Source organism: Callospermophilus lateralis, unplaced genomic scaffold (assembly GCF_048772815.1).
Source record: "Callospermophilus lateralis isolate mCalLat2 unplaced genomic scaffold, mCalLat2.hap1 Scaffold_5641, whole genome shotgun sequence".
Classification (NCBI taxonomy): Eukaryota; Metazoa; Chordata; class Mammalia; order Rodentia; family Sciuridae; genus Callospermophilus; species Callospermophilus lateralis.
The window spans coordinates 1-27,965 of record NW_027514493.1 but is presented as its reverse complement, the minus strand read 5'-3'; the positions used below and the strand labels follow the sequence as shown (position 1 = coordinate 27,965).

At 43.5% G+C, this 27,965-nt stretch overlaps 1 pseudogene; it reads right to left on the bottom strand.

The window, feature by feature from the left end:
- LOC143388216 (inactive serine protease PAMR1-like) overlaps nucleotides 1-24,957 on the bottom strand; it is a 73,781-nt pseudogene extending 48,824 nt beyond the window's left edge.
- Between the last annotated feature and the right edge of the window lie 3,008 nt (nucleotides 24,958-27,965).

Here is a 27,965-nt window from a genome sequence, read left to right as displayed (position 1 = left end):
CAGCATCCGTGAGCTTCTTTGCTGTCAACTGAAATCAGGTTTTTATTGACCTGTAATGTGTGTGTGTGTGTGTGTGTGGGTGTATGTGTGTATGTAAGTGTGTGTGTGTGTTCCACAGAAGAGACTTGTAGCCCTCTTTCCACACTATACTGAGTTTCCTTTCCCTCCTTCTTGAGAAGACGAATTGCTAATATGATTCATCAAATTCCAGTAAGTCATAAGGCACATGACGGAGTCCCATGGGTACCACTGTGCCTTCCAAAAGCCAACCCCCCCCTCACGTGCCAAGCTCCTCTTTAAATCCCTATTCACCATGCTACAGAGGAGGTAAATGGACTCAGAACCTCCCTCCTCAGTGGCTCTGCCAAGACTATTTCTTGGCACAGCAAGTCAGGGTCCTTAAGATACAAGCCACAAAAACCAGTCTAGTGATTAACATGAACAAGGCCATGATCAAAGACAGGAGGTAGCACACAGATTGCCACAGGACCCGCTGCAGGCTGCCCATCCTAGAACCACATCGGCCCACTGAGGACCATGGTGCTGCTAGATGCTGCTGGATGTCACAATGCCAACCCTAACATTGGTGTCCCTCAACCTTTATGGTCCTGCACCACCACCAGCAGCAGAGAGATGCTCACTGTCTACCATAATGGTAGAAATGCCAACTAAAGCCACACTGGATTCCGTGTTCCACCTATGAGACTGGCAAAAGTCCAAAACGACACATTTTGTTGTAAAGCTTTGAAAAAAGAAGAAAAAAAAAACAGCACCCTCACACACTGCTGGAGTAAAGGCCAAATGTACAGAAAACTATTTGGCAAAGGCCGGAAAATGACATATGCACTCCCAAGGGACCCACTGCTAGCAGAGGGGTAAGTGTACCTCCAAGATGCACTTACATAATACTAACTGATGTGTGCAAAGTGTATTCACTGCCCATACAATGACCATCCCTAATCTGAAAACTGAGGTCCAAACTGCACTAAAATCCAAAATGTTTTATGCTTTGACATGGCACCACAAGCAGAAAATTCCACATCTGACCTCCTGTGACAGGCAGCAGCCAAAATGCGGGCATACTGAAAATATTTTGTAACATTACCTTCAGGCTGGGTAAAGGGTGTATACAAAACATAAATGAATTTCATGTTCAAATTTAAATCATGTTCAAGATATCTCATCATGTAGACCCAAGCATTACAAAATCAAAACAAATCAAGAATACTTCTGGTCCCAAGGGTTTTGGAGAAGGGAATATACAACTTATAATAACAAAAGTTTAGGAACAACCCAAAAGTTCATAAATGATGGTCACCCATATAATGCAGTTATAGCAACTGTGAAAAAAAAAGAAAAAGAAAGAAAGAAAGAAAAGAAAAGTGAAGATGGCTTTATATTGATATGGAGTAATCTCTAGTTTTTAATGAGAAAAGGAAGTTAGCATTGTTTATGGTAAAATATCTTTTGTGTGAAATGGGGAAAGATATATATATACACACACACACACACACACACACACACACACACAATATATATATATATATATATATATATATATATATATATATATATATATATATATATATATGTTTTTTCAAACATGGAAAACAGTAAGCCACTCTATACATCAAATAGGTGGTGATACTAGAGATTGAATCCAGGACAGCTAGGACAGCTTCATGCATGCTAGACTAAGGCTCTACCACTGAGCTACACCCTGAGCCCCTTTTTTATTTTATGGGACAGGATCTTGCTAAGTTGTCCAGGCTGGCTTCAAACTTGTGATTGTCTTTTTTCTGCCTCCCAAGTAACTGGGATTACAGGCACGCCCCACCATGCCTAGCTACATCAATTGATTTTGATTGGGAGGGCATCTAGAGATTGAACGCAGGGCCTCGCACATGCTAGGCAAGCACCACCAAGCATAAATCCCAAATCCAACATAGATTTTTAAATGTAGTATTTTTATGGCACATACTTCATGGGACATAGTCTAAGGTCAATAGTAACCATAAAGAAATCATAACTTCATTCGGTGATCCTATTGTTAGTATTAATAGTGCTATTGTTAACTTTGCACAATTCTATTGTCATAAGATAAAGCCAATAAGTAATTAGGTTAGTATCAATAAGAAATAAGACTTAAAATGAGAAAAAAATTAAAGACATTAATAATCTTGAATATCACATAGATTCATTCATTTATTTATTTACTAGTTTTAGGTGGACAGAATATCTTTATTTTATTTTTATGTGGCACTGAGGATCAAACTCAGTGCTTCACGTGTACTGGATAAACACTCTGCCACTGAACCACAACTCCAGCCCCTCACATAGATCCATTTTTTAAAAAACAGATTTGTCTGGGCTGGGGTTCTGGCTCAGTGGTAACGTGCTTGCCTAGCATGCGTGACACACTGGGTTCGATTCTCAGCACCACACACAGATAAATTAAAAAAAAAAAAGGTCCATCAACAACTAAAAAATATTAAAAAAAAACCAGATTTGTTAGCTCCATCCACTGGGGGAAAAAAAACACCTATTAACAATGACAATCCAATTATCAGAAACACTCCTGAGGTTCCAGACTGTGGTCTCGGGTCAGAGTTCCTTGAAGAAATGACTAATTCCAGACCTGGGAAGAAAATGTACAAGTCTGCAATGCCTTGTATTGGGAGAATCAAAGAAGCCCACAAGTGTGGTCATGTCAGAAGCATATAGAAGGACATGAGGGAGCGCCCAGTGTCCTAAGACTGGAGGTGCCTGGGTTAAAATGGATACTGAATGACAATGATTCAATTGCACATATAAATAAAAATGGAGAATTTCTTAATGACACACAGAGAATCCCCTTTCATCAATGGTGACTGCCGAGGGCATTCACACTTACTCTTCTATAATTTAGTTTTAAAAGACAGCCTTTCTTCTTCATCTTGCCTTTCCTTTCAGGGTAACCAAATGGTTTATTTGGATAGTCTTTCATTGGTTAGAACCAGTGATCAGTCCCAGCGTCAAGGTTGCAGATTTGGGTGCCTCCTACCTGATGGGTCAGGAGCCCCGCTGCACCATCTATGCGGTTCTCTTGCCTATCAGACGGCTGACCTCAGGTCATCTTGTAACAGCAGAGTCCATGCTAGTGGTCAGCCAATAGTAACCACAAGGCTTTTGAAAATTGTTCAAAGACTCCCATATCACTGCCAAGGACACCTAGTAGAGAGACCCAGGCTTTACTCTCAAATTTTTCAAGAAAATTGGAAGGCTTTACTCAACCATTTCCCTACAAACCACACTCACCCATCAGGAAATTGGGGCAGTGGATTTCTTTTCTGGAAACAAATATACAAAAGTTATGGTGAAGTCACTCCTAATTTAAAGCCCAGAATGGCAATATGTAAATCAATGGTTGTGCAACTGAAGTGATTCTGCAATCTGTATATGGGGTAAAAATGGGAGTTCATATCCCACTTGAATCAAAGTGTGAAATATGATATATCAAGAACTATGTAATGTTTTGAACAACCTACAATAAAAATTAATTAAAAAAGAAAAAAGAAAAAAAAATAAAGCCCAGCATGACTCTCTTCCAAGGAGAAAGGACTCAGAAGGATCATTTGCAGACTTGAGCCCCATTTTCTTTCTTCTTCCATGGTTTTGCATGAAACGAAGTCCCTGGCAGAAATGGGTATCATTCTCTGTTTTTGAAAGAAGTGGAAATGCAGAAATAAGAGAAATTCCCAAAGCCCCTCCCCTTTTTTGTATCCTTGCATTCATCAGCCTTTGGAAAGCTCATTTGAAAATCTCAATGTCCAAGTCGAGGTGTGGCTCAGTGGTGGAGCGCTTGCGCAGCATGCATGAGGCACTGTGTTCCATCCCCAGCACCACATAAAAATAAAAATAAATAAAGGTATTGTGTCCATATACAACTAAAATTTAAAAAAAGAAAAAAATAGAAAAGAAAATCTCAAGGTCCTTATTCTGACCTGGCCTAAACAGGGAAAGGTGAAACTGCAGGAGGTGTCAGAAGCATAAGGCAGCAATACTTCCTTGCTTTTCAAGCATCAGGAAAATGCGCAATGAGGTTTCCAATCACATCAGAAACACTATGCACTATACGTTCAGTCCACCTTGGCCCCTACCCAGCTGAGAACTACAATGCAGTTATCAAATCTACAATCAATAAAAAGAACACCACACAGCCATAAAGAAAACTAAAATTATGGCATTTGCCAATAAATGGATGGAACTGGAGATGGTCATGCTAAGTAAAATAAGCCAATCCCCCAAAAAAACCAAAGACCAAATGTTCTCTCTGATACTGCGGATCCTAACAGCCAATAAGAAGAGCGGGGAATAGAAGTTCCTTGGAATAAAAATTCAAGGGGAATGAAGGGAAGGGAGGGGAACGGAATAGGAAAGACAGCAGAATGAATCCGACGTCACTTTTTTATGTTCACATATGAATACACGACCAGTGAAACTCCACATCACGTACTGCCACAAGAATGGGAAGTCATACTCCATGTACAGATATGTCAAAGTACACTCTACTGTCATGTACATCTAAATAGAACAAACAAACAAAAAGAACATATCAGTCCCCTCTATGGTGGGGGCAGGAGAGTGGTGGTACAAAAGTCAGGTTCAGCTTTATGTAAAGGCAAAAAATGGGCAGGGGGGCATACACAAGGGCCTGGGAAGGTCCCATCCCATCCAAAGACACTCTCTTGTGACTGGACCACCTCCCAGCTGTCCCACTCAGAGCTAAGACCGTCCTCCTTGACTTCTGCTCTTTCCTTCCCCTCTCTCCTTCTCTACCCAGCCAACCCAGGATGTAGTCAGCTCACTTCCTAATGACCCAAATCCCTCCGCCTCTCTCTACCCATTGGACTTTTACTTTTATTAAGGTCCTCTTATTTCTCTCCTGCCTCAAGTCATATCCCACCTCTTCTCTTAGAGATCTCCAATGCTGGTCAGGAGCATGGTGCAAGCCTATAATACCAGCAACTCAGGAGGCTGAGTCAGGAGGATCATGAGTTTGAGGCCAATCTCAACAACTTAGTGAGTACCCATCTTAAAATTTTTAAAATGTTCTCTTCTCTTCTTATTATTATTTGGGCCATGTAATTCAGTGGTAAAGCACCCCAGGTTCAATCCCTGGTTACCTCCCCCCAACACACACAAACCTCCAAAGCTAGCAAAATATCTTCAGGATTTAGCCTAAAATTCATAGCATGGCTTACAAAACCCTTCTGGATCTGGTCCCCCATTTTTCCTTCAGATTGCTTTCTCCTCTTGTTATCTGTCTCTCTCCCTCTCTCCACATCTCTCATCACACACCGTTTCTCCTGGCTGACCAAGCTAATTGCAATTCCTGAAACCTCATGCTTGCTCTTGCGTTCACAGATGCACAACGTTAACACTGAGAAGAGTATGAACCCCTCTACTCCCTTGCCCGTAGTGAGAACGGGCTGACTGGTGTCCTTTTTAATAATCCTGGCACCACCGAGGGCCGAGGGCTGCCTGCAGGACCCCGAAGGCCGCCTGGGCTCGTGGCTGGGCGCTCACCTGGGTGGATGAGGCAGGAGTCACATTCGTTCTCCTCGTTCCTGCAGCAGGGGATGGTGTAGCCCATGACCTCCTTCTTCCCAGGGCACACGCACTCGATCTGGTCAGATTCGCAGCATTCGCAACACATGATATTCCACTCTGCTCCAGGGCAGGTTCGTTGATGACCGTGTATTCTGAAATGGAAAACCAACGTGCGACAGTGGGTCCAGGCAGGAAGGGACAGACGTGGGAACACTCGGCTGTCAGGAGGCCACCGTGTGCTGTGTGCAAGAAGACTGTGGCATTCTTCCTGGGCCAGAGTCTCGGAAGTGAGACCACCTGCCCCAGGGATCTTCAGAGCCATGCACTCAACACAGAGGAAACTTGCTATAACTGCTAATCAACTATTTTGATAGAATGGGGGGGAACAGGGTACTGGGGATTTTACTCAGGGAGACTCAAACACTGAGCCGCATCCCCATCCCTTTTTTGTATTTTATTCAAAGACAGAGTCTCACTGAGTTGCTAAAGCTGGCTTTGAACTTGTGATCCTCCTGCCTCAGCCTCCCCATCTGCAGGGATTATAGGTGTGGGCCACTATGCCTGGTTATTTTTATAGAATTTTTATTTCAAAAAATCATGTTCAGCAATATATAATCTAAATATATTGACAGTAGAACATGCATGCAATTTACAAAAACATACACATTTCTTAGGTGTCTGTGTTCATTTTATTTATTTATCTATTTTCCAGTGCTGGGGATGGAACCCGGGGCCTCATGCATGCTGGGCAAGCTCTCTACCCACTGAGCTACACCTCGTTTCTATTTTTGTTGGAGTATTTTCATAGTTGCGTAGATTGTGCACTGAACAACTCCAGGGGAAATCATTCAACTGCAGAACTATAGGATGCAGCGCAGTCATGGTGCCATCATAAAAATTTCGGAGACTACTTTGTAGATGAGGCCGTTCAAGTGCAAGGCTGATGGCCAAGTATAGACTATGTTATTGCTTCCAAACTTGGCTCTTCCATTTTGCAGCATGCCAAGTTTATAGTATCTTCAAAGCTAAAACCAACAGAAAAGACAAAAGTACCTTAATTAATATGTTTGGGAGAATTTCAATGTTTTACAAGGGTGAACTCATTAACCCAACTTCATTCAATTCCCTGAGTACAACTGAGCATTCTTTCCCGTGAGAAAGCAATGTTCTCTTTGGGGTAGGATTTTTTTTCCTTTCTTGTTTTTTATTTTCTTTTTTGATATTTATATACCTTAAGTAAAAAAGAAAACCATCTGGAAAAATCTTTCAGAGGAATCAGTTGGAGGTTGTGCAGAGGAAGTCAGACAAAAACCTTCTAGCTTTGATTTGCTTTGTTCCCCACTCTCCATTTTTAAAAAAACATCCTCGCACAAAGATGATGATTAAAGCAGAAAGGGGTCAGATATTTGGGGAAGATAGTGAATGTGGGCAAGGTCCTGTGAAGCCTTCCACAGAAGGATCAGGCAGAGATCCCTGAGATGCTTCACAGGCCCATAAAAACAAACCCTAGTGTCTGTGGGGACCTCTAAACCCTTGACTCCATAGTTTAGTTTTCTATTTCCCTCCCCTAAACTTGGAATTCTGACCCAAGGTTGATCACTCCTAAGTCTGCCAAGTGCAACCACTTTAAGAAACTATCACCATCAATCCTCAGTCTCGGGTCATAAGAAGATTCTAATAGCATGAAAAGGAACCACCCAGATGATGGACAGTTTCTTAAATTGGATGAATCTAGTTTTATGAAAAATTTACTTTCTTTCATCATTTTGGACAAATATCATTGAACCAGCAATGACCCTCACCCTGGCTTTAGATTGGCACAGGTCACCACAGCCTGGTCACTGTTGAGATTTTGCTTCCCTCTCCATTCCATGAGCAACCTCAGAGAGTCCCCTGTAGTCACAGGGGACTTACTAGCTGAGCTTACAGGCTTTGTTACCTGCCAAAGTGGATGACCTCGAAAATCTAGCAAGAACTGAATGTTTAAAAGAGAGAAAAACAGAATAAAAACACAGATGTGAGTTCCCACGAGTCTAGATGTGTCAATGGGTTTTTGGAAATGACACAGAAAGCAAGAACAACAACAAAAAATTACATAAATTCAACTTCATCAAAATTAAAACCCCTTTAGCATCAAAGACATTACTGAGAAAGTGAAAAGACAGACAACAGAATGAGAGAAAATATTTGCAGATCATTTATATGATAAGTTTAGCATTCAGAACATTGCAAAAAACAACTCTTACAACTCAGCCACAAAGAGACCAATTTAAAAATGGACAAGTGGCTGGAACAGAGATACAAGGGGTAAACCAGCCCAGAAGAAGATGTTCAAACTTAACAGGTCATTTAGGAAATGCAAATCAGTGCCACAATGAGATAATACTTACTGCGATGGCTATAATCCAAAAAAAAAAAAAAAAAAAAAAATTAAGTGTTGGCAAAGACATAGAGATACTAAAACTCTCCTATATTGCTGATAGAAATGTCAATGATCTGATTGCTGTGGAAAACAATGTAGTGGTTCCATTAAAAGTTAAATCACTACATGATCCATCAATTCCACTGCAAGATATTTATCTAAAACAGTGAAAACAGGGACTCAAATATACTAGCATGCTGATATTTATTCACAACAGTCAAAAGGTAAAAACAACCCAATGGTTCACCAAGAAACAAATGGAGAAACAAAATAAGGTATGTGTAGCCGATGGACTATTATTCGGCCACAAAAAGGGAATGCAGTATGTACACACTGCAACACAGAAGAACCTTGAAACCATTCAGCCAAGCGAAAGAAGCCACACACAAAAGTCCAAATATTGTCCGATTCTATTTATATGAAATATTTATAATAAGCAAATTCAAAGAGACAAAATATATTAGAGGGGTATTAGATTGGGGGGCTAGAAGGAAGGGGAGAATTATTGCTTAATAAAGAGTTTCCATTTGGGGTGATGGAAACATTTTGGAAATAGGTGTGATGTTTGTACAACAGAGTGAATATAATTAATGCTACTGAATTACACACTTAAAATGGATAAGGTGGCACTGTGTGTGTGTGTGTGTGTGTGTGTGTGTGTGTGTGTGTGTTTGGAGAGCCGGCTCCCTCCCCTCTGCTCCATCCTTCTCTTGGCCACTGTTTCCCACTTTCTATCAGCTTCTCAACCCACCAAGCTTTTGCCTGCCTGAGGCAAAAGCATTTGCTTAGCCACAGCCTCTGTCCCAGCTGTTGGGCCCTCAGCATACATGATACCTGTTCAGAGAGAGCCTCCCTGGCCTTCTCTTCTGAATGCACACCGCACACCCCCAACCCATGGTCTCTGTTATAACATCCTATTCACTGTCTTGTCGCCTTATCATAACAGACCATCATTTTCTGTGTTCCATTTATTAGAAGTACATTTGTGGAAAAGGCACGTTGGCCATTTGGCTTCAGCTGTACAAATTTCAGGGAATTTCAATATGGTGCTAAGGGCCAGTTCCAGAAACTAAGATGGAGAGAAACAACAACAGCTGTAAAAGTTATGGAATGTTTTCTGAAATGTATGCTAAAGCACTTTAATGTTTCGGTACAGAAAGTACTTTGTATTCTTTGTGCAATTTCATCTTCAAAATGATCCAATGAGGTTGGTAATACATTTTCTTCCCCATTAAAAGCATTCACTCCGACCCCTTCACTTTACCAGTGAGGAAAAGAGCTAAGTAGAAAAGAGCTGGACTTTTTTTTTTTTAATGGAGGCAAAGAGAAATGCCAATCTTTTTGAGGGAATTAATTCTGAGGGGGAAAAAAAAGTGGTCCCCAGAATTACCAGGGATATGGGGAGGTGAACAAGCTTGCTCCTAGCAGGGAAGAGGCTAGACCAGCCTGCAGTTCTGCCAGCCACAGGAGCCGAGTAAACTTGCCTTGCTTTCCACATTTAAAAACAGCCTTACAGACTGAAAAACAGCATACTACAGGGACACAGCCACATCAATGCTTATAGCAGCACAATTCACAATAGCTAAACTGTGGGACCAACCAGATGCCCTTCAGTAGAGTAATGGATAAAGAAAATGTGGCATATATACACAATGGAATATTACTCAGCCATAAAAGAGAATAATATCATGGCATTTTCAGGCAAATGGATGGAGTTGGAGAAGATAATGCTAAGTGAAGTTAGCCAATCACAAAAAAAACAACTGCTGAATGTTCTCTCTGATATAAGGAGGCTGATTCATAGTGGGGTAGGGACGGGGAGCATGGGAGAAATAGACAAACTCTAGATAGGGCAGAGGGGTGGGAGAGGAAAAGAAGGGGTATGGGGTGAAATGATGGTGGAATGTGATGGACATCATTATCCAAAGTACATGTATGAAAACATGAATTGGTGTCAACATACTCTATATACAAGCAGATATGAAAAATTGTGCTGTATATGTGCAACAAGAATTGTAATGCATTCTGCTGTCATGTATTTAAAAAAATCAATTAAAAATTAAAAATAAAACAGCCTCACAAAATCTGCCGGTGAGCCTTCTACTGTCAGGGCTTCCAGTAATACAAGCATAAATGAAACACAAAAGCCCATGAACCTCACCCTGGGATTAACTGAGGCACTGGGCCATGAAGCACATGCTGTGATCATGTAGCAAAATCAAGCTTACGGAGGGAGTGCTGGGTGGGGCACGATCGACTCCTTGCCAACCTCTCCATTGAATAAAATATGTATTTCATCTTTATCAAACACTCTAAGACCTCACTTGCAGAGCCATTTTAGGTTTGTAACAAAATTAAGTGGAAGGCAGAGAGACTTCCAATATACGCTCTGTCCCCATCCATGGGCAACCTCCTCTGTTACCAACAGCCCCCTCCACAGTGCTGTGGTTGTTACCATTGATGAACCTGGAGCCACACAGGGTTTTCACCCCAAGGTCACAGATATTAGGCTTCAACCCCAGAGGTGCACATTCTGTGGGATTGGACACAAATATGTGGCATGTGTCCACCGTTACAGTATCACACAGAATACATTCACTGCCTTAGAAATCCTCTGCGTTCTGCCTGTGCCTCTTACCCAACCAAAGCAATGCACTTTTGAGGAGGAGGAGGAGGAGGAGGTGAAGAAAGAATTAAAAAAAGAGTTTTTTGTGAAAGCTTTGGAAAATGAAAAAAAGCATAAATAAAGAAATAAAAAGTATTCACAAAAATAGCATTTTGCCATCTAACCTCAAGTCTTCTGTTTCCAGTGGACATAATATTTATCTGTGAGTATCAATGGATGTGTCAACCCAGAGTCTCCCAGCCTCTCAAAATTGGTAACATGTTTTGTTTTAGAAATTGAGCTTTTCTTTCCCCTTCACTTTCATCATAGGTTATTTTCTCTTGAATTGGAAAGGTTTTCAAAAGTCTTTTTTTTTTTTTTTTTTTTTTTTTGCAGAGAGGGGTGGGTACCAGGGATTGAACTCAGGGGCATTCAGCCACTGGGCCACATTCCCAGCCCTATTTTGTATTTTATTTAGAAACAGGGTCTCACGGAGTTGCTTAGCACCTCACTTTTGCTGAGGCTGGCTTTGAACTTCTGATCCTCCTGTCTCAGCCTCCCGAGCCACTGGGATTTCAGGTGTGCACTATTGTGCCGGCAAAAGTCAGTCATTCTAAATTGCTACATAATTACCCTGTACATGTGAGGGCTCCCCTAAACTCCCCTCTCCCACTTTTTTTTAAAATAAGGGTAATCAAAATATCGAGAGCATTTGGGGCACCATAAGCTTCTTCACCCAAGCCCTGACTTCCATGCTCAGGAGCAGCCATCCTGATATCTCTCTATCCAGAATGGGGAATCTAGTTACATCAGTCCAGTCCTGGTTCTTCCAGAATTCACTTTGAAAAAAATGTAAATCACTTAACCTCTTAGCCCAGTCTTATTAATGAGAATACCAAGTCAAGGAGACATGTCAAGGAGACATGCCAACGAATGGGCACGGGTTTCATGTACTTGATGAATGTACTTTGCTGACATTGTCATTATTTTGCACACAGTTGAACTGCCCGGGGGACATGCAGACAGTTCATTTCAAGGCTTTCTGGCCCTGGTCTGTTTCAACTGTTCAGAGGATGCAGGGACAGTGCCTCCAACAGGGGGCTCACCGAGGCAGGGGCAGGAGGTGCCTCTGTGCCCCTTAGCATGGTCTCCAAGCCCAAGATCTTCAATATTATATATTAAGAAATATACTGCCACAATGACCAGTAATGTCCAGCTGGAAGACTCGGGATTCTCTATGAGAACAAGGGGCAGCCTTTTCCATACCTGATCGGAACATCCCTTGCCAGAGCAAAGGCCCAAGTCAAGACCACCCCTGAGGGTGGCAAAGAAGGGCACTTGTATCATGTACCAGATCCTCTTCCTTGATGTTAGACTCTGCTTTTGAATCCACCCAAAATCCCACAGCCCTCCCACTTAACCTCATTTAATTAGAATTTCTACTGAGGGATTTTTTTCTTTTTTAAACTATCTTGCATTTTATAAGTTTTCTGAGACCAGAGGGAGAGAAAAAAAGAGGCAAGAATCAGAGGGATATATAATTAGGCAGCTGGAGCTCCTCACTCATCCCTGCTCCCCCCACCCCTCCTCCTGAGCCGTCTGAACTCACTGTATTGATGTCCAACAGCACACAGTGGTCCCCACTGCTGGAGGGTCTCACCACCAGCTCGAAGGACTGATGAACACACAAAGCCCAGGACACACTCAAAAAGACTTGAGTCAGAGGTGATGGCATGCTTACTGGGGGCCCATCCTCCATCCTCCCCACTGAGACTTTGAGAGCCATCCTGTCACCAAGAGACCCTCAGCCCCAGCCTGGCTGGTTCTCACCCCTGGGTGATCTCAGTCTTGCCAATTATTATTTTAGCAAAATAATGACAACTAGAAAGCAAAGACCTTGTCACCCCACTTTAGACACCAGGACTGTCATTGGATTCCTTAAATATCTGGTGTTAAACATCCTGTACAAAGAGGATGGCGAGGGGAAAAGAAATAGATTTGTGACTTCCTTTCTCCTTCCTCCTTTACCAAGCACACTGCGCGGGGTGACTCTGCATCACGCGCCTCTGCTCCCTGATCCCACCTCCGTCTCCAAGGGCCGTCTCTGAGTCCTAACCGTATTGGTGTCCAGCTCATTGGATCCTCACAACCAGTTGGAAGTGGGTTATTATTTTCTTCATTTAATTAATGAGGAAACAGAGTAAAACAAATAAATCCAGGTCACACAGCTTTCAGGTAAAAGAAGAAAGATCAGAACCCAGCTCTTACTGGGGCAAAAGCCTTGTTCTTACCAATGCAAGGAAGGGCACTTGTATCATGTACCAGAGTTCACACTTCCAACTTGTAAGAAGAAAGTGGCACCCATGAAATAAAAATATTTGAGCATCAGATTCCCTGAATTTGAACCCTGGCTCTAGCAGTGACCATGTGACTTTGGATGAGCCACTGAATTTCTTTGTCTCGGTTTCCTCCTCTGGGAAATGTGGGCACTGATGGTACTCCTCTAGAGTTGCACTTCTCCATGGAACCCAAGAGCTTACAATAATCCGATAGTATAGGGACAATACCTGCCTCTATTTTATAGATGAGGAAACTGAGGTACAGAGAGGTAAGAAATATGCCCAAGACTGCACAGGTAGTAAAGTGTAGAGACAGGATTCAAATTGAGGCCATCTGTTTCCACAATCAGAGCATTAACCATCATCCTGGCCTTGTTCTCAGGGATATCATTGGTAATTCTAATTGGCAACTAACATCTATAAACACCCTGGGAGCTTGCTCTGAGCTGGCACCCAGCCAAGTGTTTCCCATACGTTCCAACGTGGTGGTGGTGGTGGTGGTGTCGTTTTAATTCACAATGGCATTAGGAATGTGCATTCTGTAGTTGAAGAAACTGAGGCACAGAAAGGTCAAGTATCTTGATCGATTTGCGCAGTAAGGGGTAGAGCTGACACTGTGTGCATCAGAAGCCCATGTTCTCCTCTAGATCACCATCTGCATGGAAACCACCTGAGATGCTTGTTAATGAGCCTATTCACTTAGAATCCCTGCAGCTGGAGGCTAAGTCTCTGCCTTCTAAGCAAGCATCCTCCTTTGAGGAGCACAGTCCTGTCCTGCAGGTTAAGCCAGCCGCCCTCCAGGCCCTGGGAAGCTGGGCTTTGCATTGGTTCTCCCTTCCCACTTAATAACTCGCTGCCTTCTTGGCGGCTCTGAAAGGTACTCTGACCTTCTAGGCTCTACTCTGGACCCACATTGGAATCCGTCCCTCTCTGATGCTTCCAGAGAACCATAGACAAGACACCTTGACATGGTATTTCCCCAAAGCCTCAAGAGGAAGGAGACACAGTGATGAGATCATTGATGCTGCTGCATTTGAATATGACAATAACCAAAAAGGTCTTTGGAAGAAAGACTCCTATTTGTCAGGCATTATTTTCAGCAGAGACCATTATTCTCATCAGATTTTTTTTTCTTTTAAATCACATCTTTGGCTAAGATGCAGATGGCTAAAAAAAAAATAAAAAATGGGATGAGCAATAAATAATGTGTCCTCAGTGGCCCACACATCCAGAGAATTTTCAGATAGGCTGTTTGTGTTTCTATGGTGAAATTCTGGCTTCTTCCCATTTGTTCTTTGGGGTTCTAATTTCTTTTCTTTAATCCATCCTATCTTAGTCTGTTTACTGTTGCTATAACAAAATACCTGAGACCAGGTAATTTATAAAGAATGGATACTTATGGAGCTCCTGGTTCTAAAGGCTGGGAAGTTCAAGAGCAAGATTTTGGCATCTGCTCAGTATCTGGGCCTTCTTGCTGCATGACGTGGTGGAGGGCATCACGAGGCAGGACAGAATAAGAGTGCCAAAGAGAACTCACCTTTAAAACAAAGCTGCTCTCTCCATAACCCATCAATCTATTAATCCATGAATAGATCAATACATTCATGAGGGCAGAGCCAATGACCTTCCAAAGTCCCACTGCCACCTGACTGTGCATGTGGGGGTTAAGTTTCCAACACATATATTTGGGGAAGGGGGCTCAAACCTTAGCACTTCCTCTTCTGACACCATTTAATAGGACATACCTCACCTCCTGCTGCTTCTCTTCAGAAATAGACACACACCACATCAGTAGCCAAGGGGAACAAAACTCAAACTCTAGTGTCATGGAGGAACCCCCAGTGGCTATTTTCTTTGACAGCTGTGGCACTGAAAATCCTTGAAGAACAGCTGTTTGTGAGTTATTTCAAATATGAGAACATGAACTTAATAGATCTTATTTTTACCAGCACTAGCTGCTGAAAAAGTAATTGAATAATGCATCTCCACGTACGTGACAAGAGAACCCAGCAAACATTGCACCAAACAAAGAATGGTTACACTAAAAATAAGACCACTCTTAACATTAAACACCCAACCTAGATGTTCTCAGGCCCAGGCAGTCTGCAGATCATCCCACATGTTCCCAGTCTTCCACACTCGAATGTCCTCTGAGTCAGAGTACATCAGGGCTTCACTGGGGCCTGAGTCTACCAGGGACAACTTCTGCCAAGAGCTTCCAGAGTTTGCACTGCTTTCACATCCAGATTCTGCCAAGCAGAAACCAGATTCTCCTTCTCCTGAAGGCAGCTGGCCACAACAGATGTCAAGAGTGAAGGAATGCTCAGCAAGGGCTATGCACTCACAATGGTATGTCCGTTAGGTCCCTAAACCCTGGACTGGTGGCATCTTAGGTCAGGCAAGTCTTCCCCACTATTACCTCCCCCAGCTCTGCAGGCTAGGTCAGGATGAAGGGGAACTTCCTTTCACAGAGATTTCTGCTGGCTCCACCCTTGAAGCACAAGTGCACCATCATTAACAACATCTCCTCTGCAGACTTTTAAGGGGGCCTCAGTGTTCAGGCGGCAACTTCACTGTCCCAGAACCACCTCCACTGTCCCACAGGAGACTGCAAAAGCCTGCCAGCGGCCCCATCTCAAACACAGCATGTGGAAAGCATTTCCTCTAAGGCTGGAAGGCAGATGAATGATGTAACCAAGGGAAGGGACCAAGCCTTGAGGGATAAACACAAGGTGAATATTGAGGGTTGTCATAGGATGGGATCCTAGACTGATGAAGTAAGCCTCAAGATCAAGTCCATTCTCCTGTATATGAAACTCCTGGTACTGCTGCTGCTCAAATTCCTCGTGAAACGTGCTCGTAGGAAAAAACAGAAGAAGGAAGGAGAGTAGGAGACTTTAATTTCCTGAATACTCCCTTTCTATCAAGCTAAGTATTTTAAATAAATTGCCTCATTTAGTGCCTTCAATAAACCTGTGATATAAACACGAATCGACTCAGCCTCCAGATTGGAATGTGATAAGGCTACATTAGAGAGGTCAATCAATTTGCCTCCGAGAAAACTCTCCATAAAAGACAGGTAGGATTCAAACCCTGGCCTGTCCCAGTACTCTATACCCTGTCCACACACACATTCATACATCTGCACAATATGTACAAGTTCACATCTGCACCTGTATTCTCCTGCACATGTAAACACAATTACATCCATACCAAGAGATCACATCCAAGACAGATCCCACACATAGGGAAAGTAGGGCTGAATCTTTGCAGAGACGATCTTAGGTTCCCATATTCTACGTAGTCAGAACGTCCTTCATAGAAACTGCTGGTTTTATTCCTCACCCACAGTCACTGTACTCATTCTATCTGAAATAAGACTGGGCAGAGAGACAAGGCAGGCCAAATGTGATGGCCAAGAGAGAAACTGTGATGCATGACAATGGAATGATATAAGTAAAGGCAGGAAGAAAGTGGGTCCCAGAGAGAGCAAACAGGGGCTCACTAAACACCTTTTTTTTTTGGCAGCACTAGGAATTTAACCCAGGGCCTCATGCATGCTAGACAAGCAGACTGCCACGGAGCTGCATCCCCAGCCCTCGACTTAAACTCATGCACACCTCTATGAGATACAGACCATTTCTAGGTTGGGCAAATCAGGGTCATGGTGACTGAGATACACCAGAACTGACAGAATAAATAACAAGAGATTAGAGTCAAGCCTCTGTGTGTAGGGGGAGGGGGCTAATTGGTGATAAAGGGACCTTGGACTCAGTGTCCCCAGAGATTAGAAGGAGGATCAAATATTCTCATTTTTGAAGGGAGGATACATCTAAGTGGAAGTCAATACACAGCTCTTGCCTTAGAATGGCCATGTCACCATGAGCACACTTTATCAGTCACAACCTCATCTGCCCAATGGTCCCAGGCCAATCGTGTTACTTTAAGCAACTTGAATACAGGAAATGAGTCTTCTCTTTTTTTTTAAGAGACAGTGAGAGAGAGAGAGAGAGAAGGAGAGAGAGAGAGAGAGAATTTTAACATTTTAACATTTATTTCTTAGTTTTCGGCTGACACAACATCTTTGTTTGTTTGTGATGCTGAGGATCGAACCTGGGCCGCACGCATGCCAGGCCAGCGCGCTACCGCGTGAGCCACATCCCCAGCCCCGAAAAGAGTCTTCTCAATGACACATGCAGGTCAATTCTGGCGAGGACTTGCACACGCACAGCAACAGGGATAAGCCATCGATTCTATGGTCTTTCCAACATATTAGCACATACTGAATGACAAGGACAGCAGACTTCCGGCCCATCTCTCAGCAAACATCTGAAGAGAAGCTCATGTTTTACAGATTCCCAAATGCCCTTCTTACCCAGTCCTGTGTCTTTGTGAGGTATTCTTCAATGCTTTAAGAGAAAGAGACCAGAGTTTGTAAAACCTTGTTCCATGGAGCACTAATTCCATTGGATAGTACAGTCTTATGTCAAAAAAAAAAGAAAAGAAAAGAAAAAAGAAAGTAAGAAAGAAAAGAAAAAGAAAGACTCTGTGATCAAATATCTTTGTAAAATGCTAATTACAGCTTTCTTTGTTGCAGAACTTTGCAGATCTATATATGCGTTGTGTATAGTCAATCTCCACATCTCCCAGACTTATTTCATCATTATATCCTGTTTTCTGTTTGTTTTTGATTAAAATCTCCCAGGATTAGCAATCCCCAAGGCCCACTTTGGGAGGGAGATGCCAGGCTGGGCCTTAAATTCTCTCAATTTATTGCAAGCGCTTAAGGAAAAGGACTTTGTCTTCTTTTCACCAAGGCAGTGCAGTCCCTGGAAACAAGCTGAGCACCTGACAGGTGCTTGGTAAATACTGCTGCGTAGATACCTGGACATGGACTTGGGAGGCATGTGAAGCCAAGATGAAGGCTACCTGTGACGAAGACTGAGACGTGTGAGCATCCTCTCTTGCTGTGGCTTTTCAGTCTCAAGTATGCAGAGTGAGCAGACCTTGGGGTTCATTATTGCTGGATTTTTTTTTTTAGAGAGAGAGAGATTTTTTTTATATTTATATTTTTAGTTTTCGGTGGACATAACATCTTTATTTTATTTTTATGTGGTGCTGAGGATTGAACCCAGTGCCCTGTGCATGCCAGGCGAGCGCGTTACCACTTGAGCCACATCCCCAGCCCCTGGATATTTTTGTTTACTGCAGTTTGTAGCAAATTTCCACAAGGACTCAGGACCTACCCACTCTGTCCTACCACTGGATTTCCCAGGAGCCAGGCTTGCCATAAAGGAGGCTGAACACCATTTGGAAGCAAGCAGTTCACCCCCTAGTGGCAGAAAAACAGACCAAGCCTTTTGATCACCAGCAGTGTCTTTCCTTCTGAGGGCATCCAGGTGAGCCAGGAGCATCCAGGTGAGCAACGACCAAGTTGGGAAACACGGGAGCAGATGTTTCCAACTAAAAGTTCAGCTCAGAAAATTTATCCTAAATCACTTCAGGTGTTCTCCACCATCGCTGTCAACTCCTGAGGAGTGATCCCACGATGCTGGGGTTTATTGATAACTTTCAATGGAATCCTTTCAAGTACATGAAAGGGGAACTGGGTTTGAAAACATTTGACAGTTTAGTTTGTCAGAGTCCCCAAACAATTCATTTGATCTGAAGTAAATGCAGTCAACATCCCCCCCCACACGCACGCACCCCACCATTCAGAGTTTTGGTGCTAAAATGGCTGGGATTTATTTTAAACCAAATGTAATTTCAGCTTATGAGGAAAATTGCAATCTCCCCATGAGCTCAACTTGCCAGTATGTGTTCCTCACTGTGTTCTGACAGCAGCAGTCCTGGTTTTCCAATCACCAAAACAACTGACCAGACTGCTACTTACCCAGATGCAGGCTGCCAAACCACTAACTCAACACTGAGACAGCCAGAATCTCAGAGTGGCGGTGATCACAACTCCAAGCCTGCAGGAGCTGAGGCATTGAGCCAACTCCAGAAACCAAAGGGTGGCAAAAAGAGGCATCTTCACTCACCACTCATCCAAGGGTGGCACTGATCTTACCTACTTGATATAAGACCCAGGTCATTGGTATCTGCAGATAGTAGGTCCTCATTCAAGGTTGAAATGAATTGGTTAAAACCCATCCTAGTACTAATGAAGGGAGATCGAGTCTGTTCTCTGCAATATCCATCAATATGCCAAAAAAAGAAGGAAGGGGATAGTTTTCTCTTATTCATTCCGGACCTGTTCCCCGCAATCCCATGGCTTAAAAGTGCACACATTGATGAACTTGACAGAACAAATCCATAAAGGAGCAGTGATACGTAGTGTCATGGCCAGACTTCAAATATGTCTCATCCTTAATTCTGTTTCTATGGAAACGGATGCGTGACTTGAATTATAAAAGTTGACCATGGAACAAAGAACTTTCCATGTCCAGAGTTTAATCAGAGTGAGATGCATGATACTGGACGGTTATCCCAGAAACTGGTTGGATTCAGGGTCTGCTTAGCATCTTGGTTTCCTCAAGCAAATGTCTCCTGTTAAGATTCATATGGCCCCACCATGGCTACTGTTTCTGTTCCTTCTGAGCATCAACCAGCACCCTCCCCCCCATAATGGCACACATAAGCTTATATAGGCCAATCTGAGCACCTGGAAAGTCCAAGGGATAATCAAACTTCTCTCCCTACACTGGGGTCATATTTAGCCAAAATACAGCCAGCATATCTGCCACAATTGGTCCAGCCACTTACTGTAGCAATATTGTGCAGGGTGTCAGGACATGTCTTATGGAGTCGGGCTGCCTGGACTTAATACACAAACAGCTGACATGTGACCTGATAAGTACTGAACCTTTACCTAAGTTCTCTTGTGTGTGACCTGGAGCTCATGATAACAGTACTTACCTCCTGGATCTGTTGTAAGGATCAAGTAAATGCATGTAAGGCATATAGAAGAATGCTTGGCACTTATCACAAACTCCATCAACTAACTATCTGTGTGACCAGTCTTGGGATTAGATCATTAAGGTGTGCTTCCACCCTTGGAATTTGTATCATGGATGTGAAGAATTTGATGTGTGACCCCTACCTACGTCCCTCTCAACCCACACGGGCACTGAGTCTGTGCCACACAGGTAATTGTAACATAAAAAAATATAAGAAATAAACCTGGGAGAAGGCAGAAAGTCTCAGTTCCTCAGAGAGTGGACCATCTCCAGCCAACTCCTAATCCCCTGCCTTCTTTGAGTCATTTTGTTCACAGTTATGAAACCTGATCTGTCCTGCATTTTTTTACTTCTTTCTCTCTGTTCTAAATGTATGGTTTTGGCCTACATCTTGTGAAGGCTGACAAACAGATTTCCTTAAACATAGACCAGGCTTGGAATCTGGTAGACGTTCTGCCACCGATCTGGTAGCATTCAATGTTCCAGCTGGCTTCTGGGTCCTCTGCCCTGGAATTCAGGAACTGGAAAGTATAAACACAGTATTTCTCTCCTCTTTAAATTAAAATGAGGAGGGAAGGGCTTGTGACTTTCAAACATCCCTATGGTGAGGGTGACAGTTCCTTTGCTCACCCCTCTCCCTTAGAGGACAAGGGAGGTGCACACCTTCCCTCATTTATCATGGAAATGACAATTTCCCCAATGTGCACAGGCCTCAAATCAACTGCCATTTCTAGAGTTTGGATCAGGGGAGAAGTGTTCTACTGTATCAGGATTGTTCACCCTCATTGAGGCAGGTGGAAATCATTTTCTAACTCAAGGCCAATCATTAGGTCTCTCAGACATTATTATCTCAGCCAGTTCTAACTCCTCAGTGCAACTTAGATGTAGGGAAGATTAAATCAAACCCATAGTCTGTGCCAGTGACATTCCAAAGACCTCCCCAGGACTTCTGGCTATTTCCAAAGGACTTACATGCTCAAAGTCACCTTTGCTTCTGGGCTTCCATGTCCAAAAGTGCTTGACTCACAGTTTATGAAGCCCAGTAATAGCACCAGCTTTGTCCTCAGTTTCCACCAAAAGGTCACACTGGTAGTCATACATGAGAATAAAGCATTGAATAGGAGGTCACAGAGAGAGCTGAGATTACATTTCACGAAACACACAAGTTCAAATATATTCCAGTCTTATAAAAATCTCCTGTAGAAGATGCTTTTAAAAGTCCTGTTGGTCAATTATTCCTAAGCAGTTTTATTCAACTTGCATGATGTCCCCATTCAGCATGTGGCCTTCCTCCCCATCCCTCTCAGAAATGGAGGTCATAAACTTAAATGCCAGTGGAGACTAGCAGATGAGTGTTAGGCCATAGAGAGGACCCAAACTCCCTCAAGGCATTCAGGTTCACACATTTCCAAGCACCGTGTCCTGCTAAATACTTCTGCAGGCCATGTGACCTGAAGCTTGCCAGTTTGCAGTTCTCAGCTCTGAAACATTCCTCTTTGCCACAGTCAGCCAAGACAGAGCAACGGGAGCTAGCAAGGGCTTTTCCCCTCTTCCTGTGTGTCCTGGAACTTTGTCAAGGTTAGATGTGCATAAGCACCATCTACCCACATGCTAAATGTGTGAGTGTAAGTCAGTCAGCTAACGGGCAAACTTGGGCTCAGACATTGGACAATGGGGTTCACCATAGGCTCCCCTAATCTGCTTACGTAGACTTTAATTTTTTTTTTTATTGTGGCAACATGTATATAACATAAAACCATCTTTCCAACTATGTTTATATACATAGTTTATATACATAGTTTAGTAGCCTTAAATACATTCACACAGGGGCTGAGGTTGTAGCTCAGTGGGTAGAGTGCTTGCCTGGCCTATGTAAGGCACTGGGTTCAGTCCTCAGCTCTACATAAAAATAAATAAATGAAACGAAGGTCTTACACCCAACTAAAATAAATTTTTTAAAAATACATTTACACAATTGTACAACAATCACCCATATCTATCTCTAGAATTTTTACATCTGAAATTCTGTACAATAACATCTGTTCCTTCTTCTCCACTGCTCCTGACAACTCCCATCCCACTGTCTCTATGAATTTGACTATTCTAGGTGCCTCACATAAATGTAATCACGTGATGTTTGTCTTTTTTTGTGTCTGGTTTCTTTCATATAGTATATTATTCTCAAGGTTCAGCCATGTTATACCATGTATCAAAGTTTCTTTCATTGTTAAACATGAATGATATCTTATTCTATGCCTATAGCACATTTTATTTATCCACCGACCAACATTGGGTTGTTTCCATCTTTTGACTTTGGGGAGTAATATACTAGGACCATAAGTTTACAAATACCTGTTCAAGTCTCTGCTTTCAATTCTTTTGTGTATATGCCCAGAAGTGGAATCATTAGATCAAATGGCAATTCTAGGTTTAACTTTTTTGAAGAATCATGCATGTGTATCCTGGAACCAATCACAGAACCTCTTTGAACTTCATCTGTAAAGCAGGGATGGCAATAATACCTACTTTATCAAGTGGGGAAATCTCATAATTAATGCACTAAAGCCTTTGGATCATAAATGTCACTAGATGTCAGCTAGATGTCCAGTCTCCTTGTCTTTTGAAAACAAAGGACCCAAACTAAACTGACCACTAAAGTCACTCTCAGCTCCAAAAATCCATGATCCCACCACAAAATTATTTTCCTTTTGAGGTGCCAGAAACTTTCAGAGTATATTGGGATGAACACCCTCTTCCTCAGTTTTCCTAGCTCTGACCCTGGAATGTGCTAACACATCCCATTATAAAAAAAAAATCTCATTTTTTCTTACCACTCCTTCTCCCTAGCTTCCTCTCCACATTCCCCTTCTCAGCGGGCTGCTCCTACCCACTGAATATCTGCGCTTCAAATTATCTCCCCCACTGACGTTTGTGTTCATTCCCCACAAGCTAACGTCTGTTGGAAGTAACACTTGTGAAGTTATCCATATTAAGGTTTCATTTCCCAAGAGACCCATATTTTAAATGAGGTTTTCCTCTTAGGCAGAGTCACTCTGGCAGAGCTCCTGCTGTTGGTGAAGTCACTGGAGTTGGGTTTCCCTTCTCACATGCTGTTTATGTTAGGTTTATCACTTGGCCCAGTGTCTGGATGCTCATCCTCCAACATGTATCACATGCTCATGAGCAACAACAATCACCCATTCCATCCCAGTGGATGTTTACGTTTTATCCAACATTCTTTTCAGCAAAGGAATTAGAACAAACACGCTTCCAAGCTTTTCTTGTCAGGGGCCAGATTCAAAATTCCAACAGGGAGTGGACTCGTTCACTACATGAAGAAATATTTTCCTTCTCCACTCTATTCCTCTGCCTTCCCTCCAAATGTGAACAACTGAAATACCCTTGTTAAACACATGGAACAGCTCTCCAGTTCCATCAACAGATTGGCTGACAACAAATCACACACCCTCCCCAATGCTTTTCCATAGCAAAAGGTAAAAGAGATTCTCAGGTCGGTAAGAAGTGGGTTTTTCAGATCAGTGGGCAGCTGAGCTTTGTTTTGTTTGTTTTATTTTATTTGTTTGTTTGTTTGTTAATGAGCAATCTCATCCACCAAGCCCTGGCACTCAGACAAGAACCAGGGTCCTCTGGAGTTGGTCTAAAGAAGGCTACCACAGCCTGGAAGTTTGGAGATCGAGGAGGGAGGAGTCCTCAACTTATCCCTGGTCAAGTGTTTAGGCTTATGGGTTATCAGCAACTGCTGAAGAACTCCTCTGTCCTTCATTAGTCTTTGGGCTGCTCCAGATAGTTTGGAGGTAAAATTCAAATGAAACACTCTCACCATTTTGATGATACATCACTAAGGAAGATTTACCTGGGGGCAGGCAGGCTCCAAGTAAATGAAAAGGATCAGCCCAAGTGGGGGAGAGGTTTTTTGTTGATGATGAGGGATGTATCTTAGGCTGTGTCCCCTCCCTATCGCAGACCATAGCACTCAGCATCCTCACCACCCCATTTATTCTGTTTGTTACTTGGACCACCTGCAGAGATGGAGCACAGGGAACAGGCAGCCAGGTTCACAATACCTGCTCCTGCACAAAGCTGCCCTATTTTGTCACGTCTGTACATCTCAAGCCTTTACCTCATAAGTCTCACCTGATGTGACACCTCATCCCTGGAGCCATATAAGGATAGAGGCTCCTAAGAAGCCCCTGCTTCCCTGCCTGGCAGCAAGCCATTAGAAGATCCTCCACTCCCTGGCTTTTGTCCTTTGCTAGGTCAACAGGCTTCCAGGAGCTCTGAGTCATGTCCCAGCCTCACTTGTCCTGGAAGCCCATTTGACCTGGGAATTGTGGCTCAGAAAAATGGCATGTGAAAAACAAAGAAACCAAAATTCCTTCAAAACAAACATCCCAGAAACAGCTTTCACTTTTAACCCCAGCTTTCTTTCTCTTCTTTCTCTTTCTTATCAGAAAGTGTGTCTATGCTGGATGAAGAAATCTCTTGTGTTGGAATTCTGTTCAGATACATTGTTGTAAGACAGCATTAAGCAAGATTCACTAGGAGGAACACCCAGGCAAGCCCTGCTCTTTATTCCCCTCTCTTTCCAGCTCACCTCTGCGGGAGCTCTTTCCAGGGGAAACTTTGCTTTTGCAAATCAAAGCTTGCAACTCACTCTGAATTGATTCCCCAAGGTAATTTCATGTTTTAAAGCAGATAAACTAAAATTGAGCAGATCATAGTGGAGCTCGTCCCCCTTCCTGAGGCAGTCCAGTCTCACAATTACGGATGACAAAACTGTATCCCCTACTAAGCGAAGGCAACAGACCCTCCGGGGTCACCAGTAAAGCCCCGAGATTATCACCAGAGAAAGTCCCCCGCCCAGACTCCCGGTCCTGCTCTGGGTCAGCCCCCTAGAGGGAAATGTCCCCTTCTCGAGGCGTCCTGGACCCTATGGGTGACAGTACCTCTTGGCAAAGACGAGATGAGAAGGAGCTGCAGGAACGTGAGCCCCAGCTGCGTCCACCGGTCCAGCTCCATCTTTCCCGCGGTGGTGCCGAGCCCAGCGACTGCGGGGGAGCTAGAGGAGGGACGCGGGAGGCCCGCGGGCTGGCGGCTCTTCCAGGGACCTCCCCAAGCTCCGGCTGAGCGGCAGCTCGGGTTTCAGCTCGCCGCCGGGCTCTCCCATCCTCATCCCAGGGAAACCACCTTCAGCCAGAGCGACGTCAGCCCAAACCTCTGCTCTCCGCTGCCTTAACCCTTGTGGGTCCCGGGAAGGTGTGGCGGTGCCCCGAGGCCGGGGACCAGGGCGGGCGGGGACGCTGCGGGTCCTCTGGGCTCCAGATATCCCGCACCTGGGTGGAGGGTGCGTCCCGCAGCACCTGGACGGGTATCCAGGTAGGCGGGGCCACGGGGCCACTCAGGTGAGGCAGGGGTGGTTTCTCACCCCACTGCCCCACCACCGTGGACGCCTGGCACACGGGTTGGCTGCGGCTGCCTTCATGGCACACGTGGAACCCAATGGCCTCGGGAGAGGGAATCGGTGATGGGAGGAGAAGAGACGCCCACCCCTCTTCCCTCCCAACACTCTTACCTCTAAGTTCTTTCCCCTCCCTCTGCTCTAAGAATCCTAGTTTGGAAAGAGATCCTAGTCTGGATCTGTAGGCTGCAGGGGGCAGTTGCTCATCTTCTTATGATGGTGAGTAAGTTCAGCGGTATAAATGACTCCTGAGCATATGTCAGGCAGGTCATGGAGCTTGGAGACACTGTACGGTGAGGAAGCTCAGTTTAGGTACCTGCACTGCAAACCACATCTTGAAGTGAGTAAAAAGAATGGTTTACAAGATGTCTGATTTTTATCAGCTTCTCTGTGCCAGGTGTCTTCCCTTCTGTCTTTTCACAGTAAACCCATCTTTTCGTTTCCTACAAGAGTAGGAAAATTGAGCTACTGAGTTCAATAACACATGTGAGGTCACACAGTAAGGGGTAGAGCTAGAATAGGAACGCGCAGGGCAACCAGATCCAGAGGCTATTGTCCAAGCCACTAGGCTATACAGACTCTTACAATGTTGCCCTTATAAAATTGTATTTAAATATTTTAGGTACATTTCTGCCTCTACAGAATTGTATTTAATCATTTAGTCATGATGTACAGTAGGTGGTATTATCTACATAATATGGATGCAGAAATGGAGACTCAGAGGATTAACTAACCTGCTCAATATCACTCAGCTGGACATGGCAAAGCAAGATATGCCCAGGTCTAATGTGGAATTGGGCCTTGGACCATAGCTGGTCCCAGTTTGTACTACCAGATTTAAAAGCCAAAATCAGGAGAAACAGGTGACCATTTCAAGCCAGGACTAGTAAGAAAGCTTCCTGGAGCAAAGAGGCTTGGCCTGAAGTCTAAGAAAGACCTATCACAAGCCAGAGAGGGGAGTATAAAAAGGACTATCTAGGAACTTGGCTGATGCCATAGGAAATGGTGGGTGTTTATATTGTAGGTCATAATTTGCATTTGTACTTTCCCCCAAAAGATCCATGGCAAGACCTACCACTAAAATGCCTTTTAAGCAATTTTGATAAATAGAGGAGACAGATAGATGATAGAAGATAGTTATGTAGAGGCATACAGAACAAAACCAACCATAGAAAAGCCAACTGAAGATTAGAGACAAATGGATGTAGAGTTTGAATGTAGCAAAGATTCTGAGTGCCACCAGAGTGTTTCAATTTTATTCTTTAAGTTGTTGGAGCGTGCTGATGATTTGGTACTGGAGGGTGCTGAGCCCAAAGCAAGCCCCACAAGAAGGTAAGTGATCCTCAACTATTGTTGAAGGTCAGAAGTAAAGAGTAAGCATTTGAAGTGGAAGGGAAAAGAAAGTGAGAAAAACCTGAGGGAGGGTGAAAGCCCAGGGCTCTGGGCAGGTTTGGAAAGGTGGGAACCCTGACATGAATGGCTTCATTAAAGAGGAGTTTCTAAACTCCCAGTCCTGCTAGGAGCACCTTGCAATGAAGTGACCAGAAGCGAGCACTCAGCACTCAGAGCCCTGGGTTCAAATCCTTCAGTCGTGACTTTCTGACTGCTTGACTTCAAGCAAGCTAACTAAATCTCTGAATCTGTGTTCTTCTCTACAAAATGGAAATAATAATCAAACCCACTTTCTTGGCCACTGGAAGGGTTAAATGAGTTTATGCATGGAAGACCTGTAGCACAGTGCCTAGCACATTCTAGCTGCACAATTTTTTTCCCACTACTGGAGACTGAACCCAGGGCTACTCTACCACAGAGCTAGATCCCCAGCCATTTTTATTTCTTATTTTCAAACAGAATCTTGATATATTACCAAGACTCAGCTCAAACTTGCAATCCTCCTACCTCAGTCTCTTGAGTCCCTGGGATTGTGGCATGTGCCATCACAATAAATATTAACTATCATCTGTATTATCTGTCCTAAGGATGCCCAGAGAAAACCCTCACTGTTTTAGTCAGCTATTTCACTGCTAAGACTAATGGAACCAACCAGAGTAATTTTAGGGGAAGAAAAGTTTAGGGACTCACAATTGCAGAAGTCTCAATACATAAACAACAGGCTCCATTCCTCTGGACTCGAGTTGAGGCAGGACATCATGGTGGAAGAGAGTGGCAGAGGGAAGCAGCTCACATCATGATCAGTAAGCTGAGAGAGACCACTCACCAGATACAAATATATACTCCAAAGCCATGCTCCAATTCCCATTTCCTCCAGCCACACCCTATCACTTCAGTTACCAGTGAATCCCTGTCAGGGAATTAATTCACTAATTGGGTTAAGACTCTTACAACCCAATCATTTCTCCTCTGAACCTTCTTGCATTGTCTCACATGTGAGCCTTTGGGGACTTTTATCAGCCCACGAAGAATCTACACAGCAATCCTTATTTTCCAAGAGTTTTCCATATATTTGTCAGGAAGTTCAAAATCCTTTTCCTTCTCTTACCACTTCTCTACAAATGTTGTTCTTTTGTTAAGATGCTATTGTTAAGCTAAGATGCTACCCCAAATCCTC